General features: G+C 42.1%; 1 protein-coding gene across 2 annotated transcripts in view; it reads left to right on the top strand.

Moving 5' to 3' along the window:
• LOC311222688 (serine/threonine-protein kinase STK11-like) overlaps nt 1-9,233 on the top strand; it is a 72,092-nt gene extending 62,859 nt beyond the window's left edge. For both annotated transcript variants that reach the window (XM_084307293.1, XM_084307292.1), the window contains exon 11: nt 8,508-9,233. The gene's annotated coding sequence lies outside the window, so the exon portion shown is untranslated. The remainder of the gene's footprint in view (nt 1-8,507) is intronic.
• The last annotated feature ends 6,329 nt before the right edge of the window (nt 9,234-15,562 follow it).

The raw sequence follows: 15,562 nt of genomic DNA on the forward strand, positions 1-15,562 counted from the left end.
AAGATTGTGACACACACTGCCACATTGAGTATATGTGTATATAAAAGCAGCAACGCTGTAAGCTTGGCGCTGTTGTTTAGCTAACGTTACGTTACATACAACATATGCCTCTGTATAACTGAAATAGCGTGCAGCAACGCTGTAGCTTGGCGCTGTTTAACGTTACATACAACATAGAACATACCGCAGCCTCTATAAGCCCCAGCAATAGAGTTCGCTTAGCAAGCATTATCCATATCCATGAGACGTTCTGTTTTCCAACATGTAAGCTAACGTACAAAATACAATACTATCTAAAACATAGGCTATTTAATTTTAGCCTATTTTAATACAATTCAAATAATCAAATTGTGCTTAGAGGGAATTATTTTCACCGGACATTAAGACCGGAGAGATTAAATATGTCGGACTTCAACAGATTTTGCCGGTCAAATACCGGTAATTACCGGCTAACGGAAACGCTGCCACTGACGTTTTTTTCAGCGCCAATCTCGTTACTCCTAACAATCGCGCCAGCAGGCTGTTACCCTAACCTTAACCAACTAACCCTAACCCTAACCTTAACCAACTAACCCTAACCTTAACCTTAACCAACTAACCCTAACCTTAACCAACTTTGAAAGAGAGCGACTTCGAAAGAGTCGCCAAGCTTAACCAGTTTGTTAGGAGTAACGCGATTGGCGCTGAAACAAACGTCAGTGGCCAATCAGATCACGCAAACCGAACGCGGAAGTGCAACTCTGTTAGGGAAAATATACACGCCTCCGGGGTGCATTCTTTCTTCTTCTTACCCGGGCCGTTACTACAGAATGCAGTCAGACAATGGAAACGATACTGCCCCCAGCACTTCCTGTAGTGCATTGCAGTTACAAATGAATTTTTTTTTATTTTTTTTTTTTAAACTTTGACCAGTCAGCTGGTTCTTTTTAGCGTTTATCGCTTTTTCTGGTCAAGCATGACCGACAGAAACAGGTTGAATAGGGTATAGATCGGGGGAAAGACACTCTGAGAAAATACGGCGAGTCCGGGAGTCGAACTCGTGTACCCCAGATCCGTGACGCGCACGGTTGTCCCCGACGCCGCAATAGCGCTGAGATACGCGGTGAGCTACTGGAGCTCCCAGATGAATTTATTTTTTTATGATCGACGTCGTTGATTATGTCGACTAATCGTTGCAGCCCTAATAAATATACTCACAAACACGGCCCTTTTATTAACATAACGATACTGACAAACACTGCCCTTTATTAACATAAAGATACTCACAAACACAGCCATTTTATTAACATAAAGATACTCACAAACACAGCCCTCTATTAACAAAGATACTCACAAACACAGCCCTTTTATTAACATAAAGATAGTCACAAAAACTAAAATACACATGGTCTTTCCTCGAACCAAGACATGAACTCAACTGAAACAAAAACTAAACCCATTTAAAGAAACCTTGAGCCGAAAGAGCATATCTGGGACACCTTCTCTTTGACGAGGTGCCCCAGATGTGGCCCATGCCTCGTTATTACTTTGCATCGGGAGACACTAGTTGACTGCCAGAGACGAGTGGCTCTCCATTGCCTCTCCCACAAAAATTTGCATTTCTGATTGTTTCATGGCGGTTCTGTTCTAAAGCACAAATAAACAACAATCAAACACAACAGATGATTAACTGTGGAAACGCATGCTATTACAGTAAGATTTTCATCCTTTGCATTTCTCCTTTTCATTCATTCATTTTCCATCGCAGGGTGCTGTTGTAGTCACAGGGTGCTGTTGTAGTGAACCTCATATTGTCGCTGATATAACATTACATGCATTAAAACAAAATCCCCCATGAATCTTAGTTACATCAATATTGTGTTGTCTATTAAAAACATTTCCCCCTCAGCAAATCTCAGTTACATCGATATTGTGCTGTCAGAATGTAGAATAGTGTAGTGAGTCCAGCCAGAGTAGCTATCTTGTTTAGCCAAGTAGCTAACATACTTCACCTATAATCACAACCCTGTTTAGCCACACAATGTTGTTGTAACTAAGATATTCACCTATAAGCACAACCCTGTTTAGCCACACAATGTTGTTGTAACTAAGATATTCACCTATAAGCACAACCCTGTTTATCCACACAATGTTGTTGTAACTAAGATATTCACCTATAAGCACAACCCTGTTAAGCTACACAATGTTGTTGTAACTAAGAGACCTTTTGGTATCTATGGAAAATAGATTCTAATTAACATCATGGCAGTTTAGTAGGCTATATACACTGACATGCTCTCTTTGCAGCATAGCCTGCCAAGAGATCTCCTCATTCATACCTTCAGGGGGAAACAGTCTGTGAAGTAAAAATCCAATAAACCTCCTTTTTGTTCATTATATTTCACCACCTCGTTCAGTTTTTCTTTTTTAATCCCACAGCATCTTGATGAGGAAATATCATGTTTGAGATCATTAAAGTGGACCACTGGATACTCGATGTCTTTCCTCCTAATGGAACTGTGCTGTGGTGACTGTAAAATCAACTGATAAACATCACGTCTATTTAATAAGCCTGGTCTATAACTTTACAAAACGGATGTCGCAGGCGGTTAGGTGGTCGAGCGGAGATTGCGTTCGTCACCAGCCCCGGAGCTGTGAGCTTGGTTCGCCTGTTCGAATCCAGCTCACAGCTCCGGGGTTGTCACCAGCTTGGCTGGCCGTCTGCACTAATACAATTGGCTGTATCAGAGGGTGGGAGAAGCTGGCGGGGTGGGTCCGGGTCGTTGTAAACAGCGACTCCTACAGTTCGGTCGGGGCGCCTGCTAAGCGCGGATTGGACGTGAGGGGGATAGTGTGATCCTCCCACACGCTACGCCCTCTCAATGAGAATCCGCGCTGCCAGGTGAAAAGAAGCGGTGATTGGCTGGACGTGTGTCGGAGGAAGCACGTGGTAGCCTCCACTCTCCCAAATGATCTGACTGTGGGGGGTAAAGCGCAGCGACCAGGAAGGGACTGGGAATTGGCATACGACTAACATTGGGATGGGAGAAAAATCGGAGGAAAATGGAGGGGGAAAAAAAAAAAAAAAAAAAAGAAACAACTCACCAAAAGTGAATATTTTTTTTTTTCCAAAAAAAAAAAAAAAAAACGGATGTCGCAAGAGCTTAAAAGTAGCTAAATCCCCATTCCATCTTTTCACTAGTTAACCCTCCTCCCTCCGCAACACATTCTGTTTACATAGAAACGTCGGATGTGAAATAGAGCCATTGAACTGCATAATGCTGTTATGATGTATAATCAGATCTATAGGCATGGGTTGTGTCCTGTCACCCTCCCCATTTTGAACTGCATGAGCTATCTAAGCTCACATAATGGAGCACTGGCTTATTGGGCTGCATCGTTTCGCACCTAACGGCTATTGCCATCACACTGATTCAGCTACAGATAATAGGTGAGAAATGGAATAGCCACCTAATGGCGAGCAGAGGGGCGGAACAGAGGGAGTCATCGTCATCGGTGTCTCCCACACATTCTAGCGGTGCCGGGGAGGGGCAGTCTAGGGAGGGAGAGAGAAAGGAGAGGGGGAGAGAGGGAGAGCCGAGGAGAGAGGAGTAGTGCGTGGGAGGAGGAGGTGAGGGGAATCTTCCTCCTCCGTATCATCTGAGACATCCCTGAATACTGAGTTCCTCTCTGGCATTCAGCTCATGTCTGAAGGTGACGAGGAGAGGGAGGAGTGGGAAATCGGGGGCGGGGGGTTTATCTGTTCATACGTGTGTGTGTGTGGTAGACCAAGGGCTATATCCACAAAGAATGGATTGCACGGTGCTAGTTGCACCCTTACTTACAATTTATTATGAATTGAAAATGGGGGACCCTGATGTAAACAAGATGAAAGTCTTTCTCTGGTCTGCATCCCCTTAACACATTGACTGCCACGCTTCTATCCATCAATGTAGGATCACTGCCACCAGTCTAAGCCTATGGAGATGTTCACCTTCTTTGCAGGGCTATATCTTTTTAAATTGTATTGCTAAATTGACATTACTATGGCCCATTCAACATCGATTATCTATCGTTCAGGATGTAGGAACGTTATACTTTTTCATTAATAGATTCTTCCAAAAATACCTTCTAGAATATAAATATGTTTTTATCGTTTTCTGCAGTAATTCATAGAACGTGAGTTATAGGCATAAACGCATATATAGATTATCAACTGCCGTTTATTGCCGATACACGCTATATAAAAAATGTCAACTGTACATGATCGTATATGTTATGATTCATCATGCGCGGATGAAAGGGGGGGGGGGTGGTCGTTTATAATTCCGTGATCGTCAGTAAATGCTTTATGTAGTATGGGTGATATATTGATCAGAGTGGTTTGCAGTGAAAAGAATAAACAATCAAGCTGAAAGTAACGTTACTGTCCTCTTACCGTTCGCCGATGAGACTGGAGGAAAAAGATCCCACTTATTTGACGTCGATCGACTAGATCCATTTCCGGTTTGTATGGCGCAATAAACGCCCAAATCATATCGATTATTGAGTTATGGCAGCGATCCATGCACACCAGTGTGTGTCTATAGTCCCGCAACGATATGTGACTGCCGGACGGATTTCCCAGATGCACAGAGATCACCAGATCCACTTCCGGTTGTAACTCGCCCGATCATCCACCAGGCGGCGGTATTGAGGCGTTGCACTGTTGTATCAGCAGAGGCTAAATCTGTATCAGCAGAGGCTGGGTGGCGGAATTATGAATGCCATGGCGAAGAAATGAAATATGATCTCAATAACGTCGTACAGCGTGGTCTGGCAGAATTAGCATGGCCAGCAAACACGTCGTAAGCCGTTTTTGGCGGTCAATGTGTTAACAATTGTGTGTATTGAGCCGTACTGTATTGTACCCATTCTGCAATCTGTTAATAAAATGTTCAATCAATCACAGCGCTGATTGATTGATTGATTGATTGATTGAATTAAAGTTTTATTAACAGATTGCTAAATGTTATGAATGTTCAGAATAACTGAAAAGTTGGATTATATTTAGGCTATATATCTTATGTTGATGTATGGTATTTTTGGAGTGTTAAATATTTTTTTTTAAACATGAACCGTAAACCTAAAACCGTGATACGAACCGAACCGTCGATTTTGTGAACCGTTCCACCCCTACTAACTAGGGCATATTTTGTTTACCCTTCTTGTCATATCTGGATGTCTAATGTACGTCATTTCAATTATGTATTAATGTACGTTTTGACCAGACCTCTTGGTCACTTTCTGGTCAGACGCTCGTGTGTCTCTATAAACCGATCTCTGGAAGCACAGATATTACCGTAATTCCTCTAATAGTAACCGGGTCTCAAATACAAGCCGGGTCTCTATTAATGGCCGGGTGCGCTCTTGAGCTAAGCAATTATAAGCCGGCCTCCTAATACAAGCCGGGTTACTAATATACTGAGCTGTATACTGAGCTAGTTACTTGATTTCACTTTGAAATAGTTGAAATGACCAGTGACCACCTGTAATTGCACTGTTTACTATTTCATACAGTACTTGGTTTCAATAAATGAATAAATGAAATATAGGCCTCCCTCTTATACAGGCCTCCTCCTAATACAAGCCTGGTACCCGCTACAGTTGAAACAAATACAAGCCGGGGTTACTATTAGAGGAATTACGGTAAACTATGTTCTATGTTTTTATTAAGGCTGTCAAAGTTAACGCGGTATTAACGCGTTATCGCCCGATTCTATTAACGCCACTATTTTTTTAACTCACGATAAACGTACGTTTTTTTTTTTTTTTTTTATTACTAGACTTCACTCTGTGTATTATTGATGCTCTCATTGATACTATTTTTGTTTCTGAAGTGTGTGTGTGAGATATAGAGAGAGAGGGGGGTGAGAGAGATGAGGAAGGGGCAAGAGAGAAAGAGAGCTGAGAGAGAGGGGGGCGGGGTGTGATTACTCAGCCCTTGTGTGGGTGAATGTAACAAGTTCCTGACGTTTTCTTTCCCCTATTATTTCATGCACACTTCATTCATTGTTTTAAATTATAATTTTCTTTTAAGTTATTTTGTGCATCACTCTGTTGTGAATTTGATGCAAATTTGCAATGCATGAGGGTCATCCTTTTGTGTTAACACATTGGCGACCACGGTTTGCAGTGTAATATGGTTCTGGACGACCAGGGTTTGTCAACAAACCGATGTACTTTCTAACAGCTATATATATATACTTTATAGTATTGCTATCTGTCCATTCTCATTGTCACTTGAGTGCATAAACCGTGCCTTCATAATGGCTTAAAGAAAATAAAAATCCATCGGTTGGTTGTCATTTTATAGCGTCGTGAATATAAGCTTTATCGCAGTTTTCGTCTCGTCTTTTTTCTGGGAAGCTAGATATGAGGCTAAAGGCTAGTCACGTTATATCAAACGCCATTTCTGTTGTATATATACGAATGAAATAAAACAAACTGCTTAGCATCCGGACTATTACAGAGCATCTATGGATGAAATGGGGGCGGCGGGGGACGCCGATTAATATTATTGATTAGCAATACAGTGTGCATTCAAGTAGCCACATTCAACTGATCGATCGCTTGCGTGTCACAACAATGTCCAATCCGGCTGTAATTTGGGTGAATAGTATCCTACCGTCAGCCCATGTGATCGCCGGCAGCATTTCGTCATTATTCATCGGAATCTGGTAGATCGATATGTCCATTGGCTGATCATAAATCCCATTATTCCAGGCTGAAATCTGCGTTCCGTAACGTGATCAAAGATGGAGGATGTTCGGCTGGGATCCAGGCTCATATGAAACGCCCCTAGACAATAAAAAAAATTATTTTCCCATTCGGCCTCAATGATACTGCAGTGGAGCGATGGCGCCCCTAAGAGGATCTGGCCGGTATTGCATGTTTCGGAAATCAAATATGCGGGTAGATCCTGCAAGTCGATCGGGGACGTTAATACCGTTATTAATATGGAATAAAACAATAACAACTTGCCACGAGTTAACTCGTGGCTCTGGTCCTCAACGGGTGGAATCGAAACACGAGTTAACTCGTGGTTGGGCGGCAAAGTGTTAAATGGCTGCATAAAGCAAGCATTTGTTGACTCGCATGTTGATAAGAGTATTAAAACTTGGAACTTGAAAAAGATCTGTTTAAGGTAGAAAGAAAAACTATGAGTTAACTATGGACAATCATGTGATTTAATCGAGTTAAATATTTTAATCGATTGACAGCACTAGTTTTTATATACAACTGACTATCTTATTTTTACAGTTCACTGTCATGGGTGGCTCATTTTAAATATTCAGAAAGAATAAACAACGCACATCCTCCATTCCTTGGTGCTGAGCCCAACTGTAAAAACAGTAGTACATAAAACGGTGCTCGCAACTCACTTTATATGCTCCAAGGTGTTTTAATTGTGACAAATAATAGTAGCAGATACAACATTTCGACCCTTCCGGTCTTTTTCAAGTATGAACACAACACAAAATTACATCTTTTTATACAGGAAATTAAATAGATTAGCTACAGTATCAGCCCCACCTGGTGATCAGGGGCGGTCCCAAGACTTGTATGATTTTTTTATACATTTTATACATGATTTAGTAACAATTTATCTTTTACATTTGAAATCTTTTAGGAGATTTTTTTGAGAAATATATATATATTACATATATTAAACACCGTATTAGACATAATTTAAAGATAGGCAGCAGTGTGTAAGTTACTTTCTTTGGGCCACTGAAAACACAAACAAAAACAAAAAGGAAAAAACAAAGTCTCCATCTATTGACCGTCTCCCTCTATTAGTTAAATAAGGTCTAATGTCAAAGTCCTCATCGAGTCCTGTTGGTGCCATAGTTTTAAGATAATGGATCCACCATACTTCTCTCCTCAGTAGCAGAATCATGTATATAATTTCCTGTATAAAAAGATGTAATTTTGTGTTGTGTTCATATTTGAAAAAGACCGGAAGGGTCGAAACGTTGTATCTGCTGCTATTATTTGTCACAATTAAAACACCTTGGAGCATACAGTATAAAGTGAGTTGCGAGCCCCGCTTTGTTTTTATCATTTTAAATATTCCACAACACTGTACAAGGTTAAAAACCACAGGTCCGGAGGGCGGTGAGGTGGCGTAGCGGAGATTGCGCTCGTTGCTACCAGCTTGGCTGGTCGTTCATACTAATACAATTGGCAGTATTAGGGGGTGGGAAGCTGGTGGGTGGGAATCTGGCATTGTGGACAGCGATGCCTACAGGTCAGGTCTCGGCGCTTGCTCAGTGGGGGCAGGACTTGGTGGAGATAGCGTGCCCTCCCACGCGTTACACTTCACCAATGAGAGTCCTCGCTGCCATGTGAAAAGACGTCACTGGCAGATGTAGCAGATGTACAGTAAACGACAATGTTGATATGAAACCAAGCAAAGCCGTTTTGGAAGTTGGAATACAGATCACCATCTGATAACCAGTGTTTTTTTTGTGTGTCCTTTGTAGGTCGGCTCTCTCATGATGCCTCTCTATTGGCTGGTTGGTGGATATTTGGGCAAAGACGAGCTTCAAAAGATGCAACACCGGGACTTGCTGCACCACACTGATGAGAGCAGCGTCTGCACTACTTCACATAGGAAGACCTACAAACGTTGCTGCTTTCCCATCAGCTGACTGGCCGATCAGCGGTCTATAGCTGTCTGGCCGGCCGGCTGGCTGATCATGAGGTCCTGAGGTCCCCGAACACTGAGCTCCTCTCTTGCGGAGATGAAGATGATGCAACGGCGGTGAGGGCGATGATGACGCAAGGTCGAAGCGCGAGGGAGAGACGCAGGAGGGAGAGCTCAACTTCAGATTCCCCAAAAAACCCACCCGCCTCCCCCTCTCTCCTCACCGGATGAATGTAGCTCGTTTTAGACTACAGCACTGTTTAACCCACAGTCACCCAGTATAAAGAGCACATTGTGATGTGTACTGAATCAGCTGAATGGAATGAAATTGGATTATTTCAATGAATGCAATATATTTGTAATTAAGAAGATACCTTTTGAATGATGAATAAGTGGCATGATGTGCATCAAGAAAGGGAGCTATAGACTGCAACAGCATATCTCTTGTGGAATGTCTGAGCTTGGGTTTGTATTAGCCTCTGTCTGGATCATTGTTTTGCCTGGTTGTTGTCTCTCACCTTGTTTTTAACCATTATTTATATAAAATGCACTCCCTAACCAGCAACGGCACAATATGTTTGCCATGTGTCATTTCTTTCTGTTGATCGCTATATTTATGACGAGGTACATTAACTCAATTTGCACCGTCAACATATATATACACGTGTTTGCTCGACAACCGTTGAACGCCAATCACATATATACAGTATAGGTGATTTGGTCTGTCGATTTTAATATTCTATTAAGTGTGACGGACCTATATGTTAGTGTTAAAAGGCATACTGGGACCCCGAGGGTGTAGTACTGGCCAGATCCTGCTAGGTGGCAATATCGAGAGTGCAGTAAACCCTGTTCCAGACTGTGTGTTACATTTACTTCCCTCCGGGTGCAGTATTTTGGGTCAGGCAAGTCTAGTGGTTCACCCGCGTCCAATGCCCTTCGATGCATTTGTTGTGCCGGATTATGTTGGGGACACGATGGACACCAATACTGGAAATCGCGATCAGACAATTGGAATATTCTTTTTGGGATACCTCCTAGTAAAGGTAAGGACTATATGCAGGCATTAAAGCGTTCCGTCTTGGGACGGATATCCGTCCATTTGATTTGGAGATTCCGTCATTTGATTTGGAGTCGTGACGGATTTTAACCTGAGCCAATCAGAGGCGTCAAATATCCTTTTTTCCCCTACCGCGGCCGCACCAAACAGTCATTTGCGAGCAATCGGCAAATTCTCAGGCAAATGCAACCAACCAGAAGGCGAGATTGTTCTGAGTTTACAGCCCTTTCACCCGCCTCCGCTGTGCTCAGCACCAATGGGAAGCGCCCATTTTGAGACTCTCTAGCGTCTAGCTCTACTCGCGAGTAAACTTGACTCATCAACACCATGCGGCAACTTTTTACGAGACCGTAAGTTCATTTGACTTATTCTAGTCTAAAGAAACATATATATTACTATTGCTATTGATAAATCTAGGTAACGTGAATGCCACAAAACGAATGCCTTTTGTTAATCAGAACGTTATTTACGCGACAAGCAGTGTGTTGTTGTCGTTGTTGTTGTTGTTGGTGGTGTTTCGTGTGTGTGCTTGCGCCGCTCGCTTTCTGATAAATGTATGAATGTTGATAAATCTAGATAACGTTAATGCCACAAAACGAATGACTTTGTTAATCAGAACGTTATTTGCGGTATCAATTGTTTTTAAGCTCAATAAACGTCTTTCTCCCATTTGTCCGGGAGATCTCTGGGTAACAGTACTGTATATTTGCATATCATATATGTCACAAATGTAACATTACTATATACCTGTATGTCATGTATGTCACTATGAATTGAAAACGGGGGACCCTGATGTAAACAAGACGAACGTCTTTCTCTGGTCTGCATCCCCTTAACAATTGTGTGTATTGAGCTGTACTGTATTGTACCCATTCTGCAATCTGTTAAATATTGATTGATTGTTATTAACAGATTGCAGAATGGGTACAGTACAGCTCAATACACACAATTGTTAAGGGGATGCAGACCAGAGAAAGACTTTCGTCTTGTTTACATCAGGGTCCCCCATTTTCAGTTCATCATAACATATATGACACACATGACATACAGATAGACAATACTGCTACATCTATACATTTATGACATACCAGATTTACAAATACAGTAGCCTATTGTTTGTTTGTGATACAAAAATAGTCTAAAAAGAGTATATACATTTGACGAAGAAACTGTACATTGGAGGTGGTTGGGTGGGATGGGGGGGGGGTTGTAACTATACATTGGATTATCGACAAAACCTTACTTGGTCCCAAGAAGAGGGTCTCGTGTATTAAATAAAGTTTTCATTCATTCATTCACTCTGGATCTTGTAAATCCAGTAGCAATACACACAATTGTTAAGGGGATGTAGACCAGAGAAAGGCGTTTGTCTTGTTTACATCATCAGGGTCCCCCATTTTCAATTCATAGTGACATTTATGACATACACAACATACACATGACATCATGACATTTATGACATAGGGACATACATGCCTTACAGGTATATAGTAATAGTACTGTTACATTTGTCACATATACGATATGCAAATATACAGTACTGTTACCCAGAGATCCTAACAGTAAATATATACATATGATGAGGAGGAGACTGTACATTAGGAGGGGGTGAGTGAGTGGGTGGTAAATAAATATATACAAACGGTGGGGAGGAGACTGTCCATTGTTGTTGTGGCATAATTGCGAAACGTGTTTAGTCCCTTGTTTGTATGATAACAAGCCATTTAGTTCATGGTTCAAAGTGGGGAGGGGTGCTAGCTCGCCATCAATCAGAAGCTAGCCACAAGACTTGCATTCACGCTCTCCAGCACACAACAGTAGGGTCTCTATAGTCACAGTCAGGACAGTAGGCTCGCTCTACAAGTAGGCTCCCTTAAAACGCTAACGCTATTAAAAAAAAAATACAGTAGAGGTTAAAATAAGAATATGACTTGGCCAGAATAAAAGTTCAGTCAGGAGATTTTTTTTTGCTTTAATCCCTGACTATATGACATCAATCCTACTTTGATCCAACCATGATTTCGCATCGATCGCAACGATCATGTTTCAAGTTTCTTTAATTTCTTTAATAGTTGTCATACAGAAGTACAGAATACTTTCATACAAAATGCTTCTTACTGTTACGCTCATATGTAACATACTCCAAAACGTATGCCGTTGGTCACTATCGAAGCATAAAAAAACGACCCTCCCCCTTTCATACATTCATGATGAAACATAATTCCTATTATATACCTTTGAATTGGAAATAATAGCGTGTCCAGGCGAGCAACGCTTTTAGCTAAATTAACGTATTGCCCATAGCGCTGTTTTCAGGAATTAGCGGATCACTCTGAAACTATACAATAGTCACCACGGTATAACACGCGAACGTATACATAATTTTTTTTTTATTGTCATTCTTTTTCACATGTTGAAAGATGGATAGTTGATGTCAAATTAGCCATAGTATTGTCTCCATAGCTATAATATGCAAACACCGCCATGCATCCCTATGGTGTGGTGGTGCAGTAGGAACAAAGATGGCTAGACCCGCCGGCGCGTTAAGTTAAAACCTTAAGCCTGACGAGCGCAGTAAAGACCCTAACCCTGTAAAAACAGCAGTCAAAGTGTATATATATTTTTTATAGCTTTCTTTATTGGAAGTTTTCAAAAAATAAAAAGTACAGATAGTTATACAAATTATATACATCTTCCCTTGGCTAAATAAACACTTTTTAAAAGAGTAAAAAAATATATATATGTGACAGACAAAAAGACAACAAAAGAAAATACAAATAAAATAGTATATTTTAAGTGTATATTTTCAGCACTATTGTTTACCAATGATTTTATTTTTCATGATTATGTGTCACGGAACACTTCTTTTGATCCACTTTTTTCTCCTGTTTTTTTGTGTTTTTTCTCCCATCCCAATTTTTGTCGTTATGCCAATTCCCCCCTCCCCTTCCTGGTCGTTGCTCGCATGTGCCCCCCACTGGTCGGTATAGGGAGCCCTGAAGTCTATCAGATGCTTCCTCCGAGACATAGGAGACAGCCAGCAGCATCTTTTCACCTGCCAGCGCGGACTCTCATTGGTGAGGTGTAACGTGTGGGAGGTCACACTACCCTCACCATCTCCCTCCCTCGCTGTGCAGGCGCCCTGACCAACCTGTAGGAGTCGCTGTTTACAACAACCAGAATACCACCCCACCGGCTTCCCTCCCGCTGACTCTGCCAATTGAGCCAGTATGACGGCCGGCCAAGCCGGAGGCAACGCTGACAGCCGGATTCGATACCAGTGACAAGCGCTTAGTCCGGAACACTTCTGAAATTAATTAAAGGGGAACTATCTTATAAATGGCTTTTTCCAGTGGTTTGCATTGTTTTCTTGCAATGTGGGGTTGTACCAACACTGACTAGATGTGAAAGCTGAGTCTAGCTAGTCCCGTTTCTTCAGTTCAGCTCAGACAAGAACCTCCCCCACTGAACCAAGCCATTCAGAATTGACTGGCTCCCTGACGTAAGTAGGTGCTGCTGATCTGCATATCTCAGCCCCCTATGTGGTTGTAGCCACCGCCCACAATCAACAATGACCAGAACGGAGCAAGTGGAAATAATGCTGAAGCGGTTTTCCTTGTCAGACACTTGCACTTCCCCAAAAGAGAGAAAAGGAGAGGGAGATAGAGAGGGAGAGACAGGGAGAGAGAGAGGCTCATACAGAGCGATCTCTCTGTCTCCCCCTGCATTTGACACACAGACTCGCGACTCAAAGCGTGCACGCGTATTCCAATCCGTGCAATAATATTCACGGGTAGTCCGGTGGCTTAGCGCCAGATTTGAGAAGGATGTGGACGCGCCGGACAAAAGCACCACATTTTTCTCACGTGTTCCTCATCATAGCTTTCATTTTGGTGTAGGGGCCACATCATCATGATGGATTTCAAGATGGCCGCCATGTAAAATCAAGGTTCTGCCCATTAATAAATATCTTGGTCCATAGCGCACTCAATATTTGAGCGAACACAAAGGTATTGGTATCCCTGTAAACTAGAGAAGCTAAGCTTTTAATTGGTATAATTTTCATTAAGCCCAACTGTTGGGAAGGGGGTTTTAATAGGCAATGATTCAAAATTATGTTAAATTTTCACCTAGAAAAAACTGCCATGATCATCTTCCAAAAGGTCCCTTGGCCGTTCACATGAATATATCAGAGTGAACATTGGTTTTATAGGTACCCACAAGCCTCTTCTTTCCAGACATACCCACTTTGTCCAACTTGCATGCTATTTGGGGCTATAATCAAGCAGGTTTGTGCATGTGGTACAAATGTGTCGAACATTCTAACAACTGCCAAAAATGTGAATGTTGGGTTAGGGTTTGTTGTTAGAATGTTGAACATAGAAGATCAATTTTGGTGTCAAACTACACATTTTCTGGGTCAATAAATGTGTTAATGCTATGAAGAATGTCACCAGTTGAATATTTGTACCATTCTAACAACATATTTACATAATTTTTTACTTGTTTAATGGCGGACAGACATTCATTTAAAACAATAAAATTTGAATTAAAATCATCAGGGCAATCAGGGTTAAAAGAGCAATACAGCTGGATATCATCCGCATAAAGGTGGTAGGAGATGCCTTTAAAAGCGTTAATAATGTGTCCTAATGGGAGCAAATATAGTGAAAATAAAATCTGACCAAGTATTGAGCCCTTAGGGACCCCACAGGAAAGGGTAACAGACTCAGACACATGGGGGCCTACTCCGACTGAGAAACATCTACCTGAGAGATAGGACTCAAACCACTCATGTGCACTCCCTGTGACACCCACCCAATCTCTGAGCCTATTTAGCAGAATGTTGTGATCCACAGTGTCAAATGCAACACTGAGATCCAGTAGCACTAAAATGGAGCATCTACCTGAGTCGGCGGACATCATTAGATCATTGGATACTTTTAAAAGTGCAGTCTCCGTGGAGTGTTACTTACGAAAACCCGACTGGAATTTGTCGAGAATGTGGTGTTCATTTAAAATGGATATAAGCTGGTTGGCAAAAAAAATCTAAAATCTTGGACATAAATGATAATTTGGAGATGGGCCGATAGTTACTTGGTAACGAGGCGTCCAGACTTGGCTTTTTTAAAAGCGGCTGAACGATTGCCTGTTTGAAGTAGGCGGGGACCTGACCAGAGACCAAAGAGAGATTTATGATGGAAAGCAGACTGGGACCAATAGTGCTGAAAACGTCCTTTAATAGAGAGGTTGGGATGGTGTCTAATGGGCTAGAGGAGGTTTTTGTGCTTCTCACTAGCTCTGTTAGGTCGTGGAGGGAAATGGGTGAGAAGGAATTCAGAGTAGACTGACTGTTAGGAGATAACGGTTGGATTGAGGTGGAGGGTGTAATACCTGCCCTGATATTTGCAACCTTATTTACAAAAAATAGGAGAAAATCATGACAGTCCTCAGCAGATAAAACAGGTGTGACAGGGGTTTGTGGACTGACAATGATATTAATGGTGTCGAATAGGACTCTGGGGTTTAGTTTGAGTGTAGTGTGCAGACTCCATCGCCAGAGGAATCTGCCAGAACCCCATATTAGCATCCAGCTTGGTGAAGAGTTGTGCTCCTGCTAGCATGCCGAGGGTTTGGTCAACTGAGGGGAGAATAAACTTCTCTCTGCACACCGCCTCATTCAGAGGGGTTAAGTCCACACAGATGCGGACCTCGTCCTTCGCCTTCTTCGGGGCTACGACCATGCCGCAGCACCAGTCTGTAGGTTCCTCAATCCTGGTGATGACCCCCAGCTGCTCCATCCGTTTAAGCTCCGTCTTGACCTTTCCCAT

Source organism: Notolepis coatsorum (genome assembly GCF_963971535.1).
Source record: "Notolepis coatsorum genome assembly, chromosome: 2".
Lineage (NCBI taxonomy): Eukaryota > Metazoa > Chordata > Actinopteri > Aulopiformes > Paralepididae > Notolepis > Notolepis coatsorum.